Here is a 7,154-nt window from a genome sequence, read left to right on the forward strand (position 1 = left end):
TCAGAATTACAAGCAAAGTAGAATAAGCTGAACTGATTTATAATAAATACAGGAGGGTTGTTCTGAATGAACAAGTGAAATACAAGGGAAATTTTGCTATTCTATTCCTAGTTTGAATTAAGAGGGTAATTAGAAAACTGGCATGAAGTTTAATTAGTGTACCAAACAATAACAAATGTTCACTTTCGGTAAGTGCAACACACTTATGGTAAACCAGATGGAATAATTTTATAAAACAAGTTGCAAAGTAACAACAGAAATGCAAGTCAGCTGATCGAAAATTCAAAGTCTAAATATATTAAACTTTAATGAATATTCCGCGATAAAAAAAAAACCTGAAAAAGAATGGACGAGTAAATATACCGTCAATTTACCTGTATCTCAAATGCTGAGGTGAAATAAACAACAAATACTTATGGAATAAATGAAATTAAACACGAAATTGTGAGGTTTGTTTTGACCGGAAACACTTTCAGTTACACAAATATCGCGAAGCTCGAGCTCGATCGGAAATACGTAATTCAAAGAAACCGAACCCGATGTAAATTAGAAAAATCGAACACGATCTAAATGCGTCTGAAATAAAAAAAAAAATGAATAGGGCTATGGGAATGCAAGGTTGAAGGGACTGAATGTGTATAATATATAGATTGTATGTGCTATACCAAACAATGTAATCACCACTTAAGACAATTATACACAGCAATGACTAGTAAAAAAAACCTGTTAAATTCACTGAGAAACCAAACTATGCTCCCTCAATAACACTTGATGAAACCACTTGAATAAACCACCTTGATCAAATAGTCTTGTCTGTATACTGTCAAATGTCAAAGCAGGTAATTTATAGAGTATTTAGTATAACCTGGGTAGGATTTACTGATATATACACTACAGTAGAAATAAAGTGCACAGTTAGTAACACCACTTACCCATTCTGGCACACTTCTAATCGCTCTCACTCTTATAATTCAAAATAATGAATATCGAAGTGCACTTCAAATGAAACATAGGTACCATAAACCACAAAGAATAAGTTCTAAATGTGGTATACCAGATACTACAGACAGACGGACAAGTGATTTGATATGTACTACAGAAAAGTTATAAATGAGTACTCATATAGTCAAGCAGTTCTAAACAAGAACATTAGCATGCAGTAAATTAAGAAAATTATTGACATATATATAATTAGGGCAATATCCAAGTCTTTGAATGTTTTCAAAAGTCTTTGGTTGAGGCACCAGCTAGGCTATGCGCATAAACATATAACTCACCAAAGTGTCAGTCAACCAGCTGATCCAGAATCAACGCTTTATGTAAACTCACGAATCACAGACACATCACACGTGGTTCACATGTTCACTATATCAGTTCACTGAGTCAATAGGTAAATCCACCTTCAGTTGTCGCTGGTCTCACAGATCCCCTTGGTAGCTGTTTTTCACCAGTTTGCTCCAGTCTCTGACTATCCGTCACTGTCCCAACGTGGGCGCCAAATTGTAACAGGTTTGTAGTTTCATAATAAGCAACTCCTGTATGGGTTCAGGGAATTTAATATCACAGTGAAGGATATCTCACATGCACATATTTTTTCAGCCCTGCAATACAGGTAAAATAACAATAATATGATATCACAGAGTGCATTAATTAATAATTGACAATATTACTTATATGATTAATGAATGTAATTTCCATCAAGATAAATGTATTACTTGTATCAAAATCACAATAAAGGGAGACAACTCTTAAAGTTACATATACTGGTATGAACAAATTTCTCCCATAGTCATAAGAATACATTATCATTAAAACTTAAATCATATATTTACCATTCTATGGGAAGAGGCTTCCACATACAAGTACAGGGTATATATATCTATGTGGATATGTACATGGACTCTGTAATTTACATACAATAGTCTAAAAATACTATTTATTAAAGTTAGACTCAATTGCTCACTCCGAACAAGTTAATCAAATATTCTGATTATAAAATAAAGTGTAACTTGATAGATTCACCAATTTACTCTAAATATAAGCAATTGATTCATGAAATCAAAGAGCTTTAAACAAAACTATCATTCTTTGTAGATCTAGCCTTTCTCTCAGTTAATATTTAGTGCAAAAGGAATCTCATTAAATCTGCAAAAATATATAGACTGGAAATATTAATTGACATTTACCAATAAGGATAATTAGTAATGAATTACTTACCAGAAAAGAAGGAAAAGTCTTTATAGAAGGTCTTAGTCAATGTTGTCGATATGAAGTCTGTCCTCTCTCAAAACTAGACAAAATTTTGGCGGTAAAACCCAATGACCAAAACAATAAAAACCAACCAAAAGCAACTTCACAAAACACAACCAATGAAGTTCAAGAACACTACAAGACCTTTGACATATGCCTTAAGGTAATGACTATTAAATGTGTTCACCTATATATGTACATGTAAGGGCTAGAGAAATAAAGGAGTGGATCTAGGGTTTTCTAAAGTAAAATACATTGAAGCATATATCTATAGCAAAATTTATTCATTAACCCAAAGATCACTCTATTACAATAACAACCCAACATGCTCTTGTAGATAGCTTCCTGACGCAACAATACGTGTACATTGATGTCAGAAGACTGTCGAGGACGTGGACATAACTATAGAAAAATGCCCCCTTCCTGATATTGTTCCTGTGGTAAAAATACCTGAAGTCAAAGTGACGACAAATGATTGTCCGTGAGGTGGAAATAACGACCTGGGTAAAAGAGATGACGTAAAATTGTTCCTGGGGTGGAGATGAAAGAGATGCCATGAAATTGCTCCTAAGTTGAAAGCGATGACAAATGATTGTTCCTGAGGTGGAAATAACGACCTGGGTAAGAGATGACGTAACATTGTTCCTGGGGTGGAGACATGAAATTTCTCCCAGGTTGAAAGCGATGACAAATGATTGTCCCTGGGTTGGAAATAACGACCTGGGTAAAATAGATGACGTAAAATTGTTCCTTGGGTGAAAATGACGACCTGAGGTGAAAGAGACGACATTATATTGTTCCTGAATTGAAAATGATGAAAGCAGACTGTTCTTGAGGTGTAAATGACAACAGAAGAGTACATCTGAGTCTCAAGCGCTACATTGTATACAGTTTTATTTTCGCTACGTATTTTGATATCACTATTTTCACTGTAAGCTGAGGTTGTGCAATTTGAAATGCAATGAATATACATGTATCGTAGTCATAACATTATATACAATGTACATCGAACAACATAAACAGCTATATACGGTATGGAAAGACCATGAACGGTTAACCACTTGCCATTTTCAACCGCTGTATACATGTATAATGCTTTTAACAAATATAAAAATGTAAATTCTTTTGTCTCGTTCATTTGTGTACTTATTAATTTTCCAAGGTGGCCTCTTCTTAATTAGAATATCAACTGATTGCCATGTCCTTTCCACTTCTGTTTTCCCCTTTTCCAACCATTTCATGAAGTCATTGTTGATTGCCCATATATATATATATATATATATATATATATATATATATATATAGCACAGAAAATTTCACTTTATCTGGATACCCACTTCCGCCCCTACCCGGGTTGAACTCATCACGACCTGCGGAACCAACTCTCCTACCAGCATGTAACCAGCGCGCAAGACCATCTAGGCAAATCTTGTCTTGCTTTGCCTAGATGGTCGAGCGGTCTAGCGCGCTGGTTATTATACAATATTTATAAAACGTCTTGTCAGTAAAATCACTCTAAAACTATTTATAATGTACAAATACTTAATTAAATATATGTAAGAAGACAAACATAGGAACATTATGAGGGACAAAAACAACGATTCGGTAGACAGATCCACAAAACTTTCAAATGACGGATATTATAGCAGTGTTCCTCAGCTATATACAGGTCCACGCAATTTGAAAAGGTGTTTGTCTGACTAGCATAACAATATTCCTGTCAATAAATCAAAGTGTTCAGTCAATGTGGAGATTCATCATTACTGATTGAAATCATTTGAGTTATGAGTAATTCGTGAATGACCGTGCAATCATTTATAAATAACTGCGTATAACGTAAGATAAATGATTAAGGATGCTCTCTCCATATCACAAAAATAGCAATAAACAAACCAACCAAGCAGAAGCAAAGCTCTAGCAATTTGATGTTCACCCTCACATTTAGATACTGTCCATCTCTGCAAATCACTTTGCTATCTTGATATCTTAGAGCCAAATCCGACGAGAGATCTATTTCCGCATCCGAAAACTCTGCCCTACTAGTGTCGGCACTCTCCACTTGCTGTTCTTTCCGGGAAGTCCTGCTGGTCTGAGCTACATCCCGCAGTTCCTTTGTCACAACTTGACCTTTCCTTGTTTCTTTGCCCCGTCTTCCCTTGAGTAGTTTTAGGGGGATTCCCGCTTCCTTGTACAATTTTTCCATACAGGATAGGTCAGTGAACTTGTCGGTAGAGTAGAACACGATCTCTCCTTCTTTTCCGTAGTATACGAGGACCCCTGTGGTATGGTTGTCTGGATCTAAGTCCATCAGAGCAGCATATAACAGGACTTGAATGATTCCATCAATCAAGTACTTGTCCTCATACGATTTCTGGCTCATGGTGGAGAATTTTAAATCAACGACTAACGTGAAATCCCCAGTTCGGCCGACACAATCCGCTCTCAAGGATTTCATCAAATTCTCCGATACGGAGTTTGGAACCCATTCCTCGTACGCAAAGATTGTTTTTCTGTTTAGTTTTGTATTTCCTGTACTCTTTGACTTTAGAATACTCCACGCTTTCATTCCAGCTGTTTCCATTGCTTTTGTGTAATTTTTAGAAGGTTTTTTCCCGAAAATCTCCTGAAAATCTTGGAAGTTTCGGATGGCTTTCTTTTGGGCTTCATCATTATTACTACCAACAACTGAGAAGTTCCTATTATAATTGTCAAGAGTCGACTTTAAAACTTTGTCTTCGAATATATTTCCATGGATACATTTTGCCCTCAACTTCAGGCGAAAGTCCTCGGGAGATGGTGGTGTTTCCAATATCAATTCTTCGCAAGCGATAGATTTCTCGGTCATGATCGATTCCTTGATATTTTGAAGCAGTTTGTTATTTTTTCCATCTTCTTTTAGACTGTTTATAAATGCATGAACATCCATCTTGATTCGCGTTCAATTTCGTTTGAATATTACCATGTTGCAATACATTAAACGTACACCTTCGGAGAAATTATGGAAATCCATAAGAGATAAGATACATCATGTATACACTAGGAACAAGTATGCAAATGATAACGATTGACTTTGAAATAAATATAATAAACAGATATTTATCTTTGGAATACTTGTTTGAATAGACATATATTTTTAAAAACATGCAATTTCGATTTTGAGACTTCCCGTTTCTTTTCGAATTTCTGTTGACTATTTTGTTCCCCGTACTATCCTCTCCAGATCGTGTAAATACTTGTATATTTGTTTATTGACAAAGAGGTTTAAATATACGATGCCAGCCCTATAAAATGTCAACATAAAATTTCACCTTATCAATACCCTCGATGACCATAATAAACGTAGTTACGTAGACATACACTCAATACATCAATGTCCACTTAGGTATCGTAGCCATCTGCACAAAATTCCAGGATTCCACGCTAAAAAGCAAAATTTCCAGTAATGAATTACATGCTAAAAGTGCTTTATTTTATCAAGAACTTATTTCTATACATGTAATAGCTATGGCACGCCAAATTCACAAAAATGAGTTAAACATAGTTTCACAGTTGATAAACTAGGTTTATCGACTGTAAACTATAGTTTACGGACCGTAAACTATAGTTAACGACGTTAATTTATATTTCACATCTGTAAACCATAGTTAACAGATAATCTATGTTTCACAAGCGTAAACTATAATTAACAATGAAAACAATCATTAGCGATTGCAAAACATAGTTTATCTGATGATTGTAAACTACGGTTTACAAGTCTGATAAATATAGTATAACAATTTGTGAAACTAGGATTAACAATTGTGAACTATAGTTAACGAATGTAAATTATAGTTTACAAATGTGAATCTGTATTTATCAGCAAAATCTATTGTTAACGTTTATTTAAAGACAGATAAACTTGGATTAGCATTTGTAAACTATAGTTTACAACCGTTAAATATAGTTTTACGGATGAAAACTATAGTTAACGAATCGTTTATAGTTTACAGTCGATAAACCTAGTTTATCAACTGTGAAACTATGTTTAGCTCATTTTTGTGAATTTGTCGTGCCATAAATAGCAGTTAATCGCAAAATTTGCCTGCAGTGAGGCGTTGCTACCTATTCGTGTAATACGATGTTGCAAACTTACTGTACAGTGTATATGCGGCTGTCGCAGTAGAACTGCGTTTTGTATCAACGTATGCCGACGTATGAAAAATAAACACAAGTTCTGTCGTACATTGTATAGATTAGTTCTGTCGTACATTGTATAGATTAGTTCTGTCGTACATTGTATAGATTAGTTCTGTCGTACATTGTATAGATTAGAAATGTTTTCCACAAGTTACGAACACGAGTAAATATGCGTATACGTTTTCGTACCCTGAATGCGAACCGAAATTTTGTACATGCATAAAATGTTCAATGTACATGTACATCAACGTACAGTGTATTACTCATGAGTTAGTTATAAGTTGGATGAATACAGCAGGTAAGTAATGCACAAGTTCACACTCGTTACATTAACATACATGTACCTCATATGTTGACACACCCCTAACCGACGGCTGGAAATTTGTGTAGCGTAGGTATAACTTATGTCTCATCTATTGGCAATGAACCTCTAGCATTTCTGAGATTTGTATGGGACGTATACATTACGTGTACGGAGGTTTGCTGACTGACAACTTTATAACTTACTCAACTTGTTTAACACGTGTTGACAACGCACTAAACATATTCATAACATACAGCTAGCGTGTTCACACGCGTTCTATATATACACGCACCTGTATACAATAGTACATAGTGCCTGGAAAATGCAAAAAAAAAAAGTCTTCGGAGGTCTGTTGTTTTAACCACGTTGACTTCTATCAAGTATAAATATATCGAGGGTAAAAACATTGGTTGATTGATTGATT

The 7,154-nt window shown here is 34.9% G+C and overlaps 1 long non-coding RNA gene across 1 annotated transcript; it reads right to left on the minus strand.

The window, feature by feature from the left end:
• Nucleotides 1-633: 633 nt before the first annotated feature.
• LOC130050358 (uncharacterized) lies at nucleotides 634-2,566 on the minus strand. Its single transcript, XR_008798789.1, has 2 exons — nucleotides 1,833-2,566; nucleotides 634-1,601 (listed from the first exon to the last, which is right to left on the minus strand). It is a non-coding gene; the product is annotated as an uncharacterized LOC130050358 (long non-coding RNA).
• Between the last annotated feature and the right edge of the window lie 4,588 nt (nucleotides 2,567-7,154).

This window comes from Ostrea edulis, chromosome 9 (assembly GCF_947568905.1).
Source record: "Ostrea edulis chromosome 9, xbOstEdul1.1, whole genome shotgun sequence".
Taxonomy (NCBI): domain Eukaryota; kingdom Metazoa; phylum Mollusca; class Bivalvia; order Ostreida; family Ostreidae; genus Ostrea; species Ostrea edulis.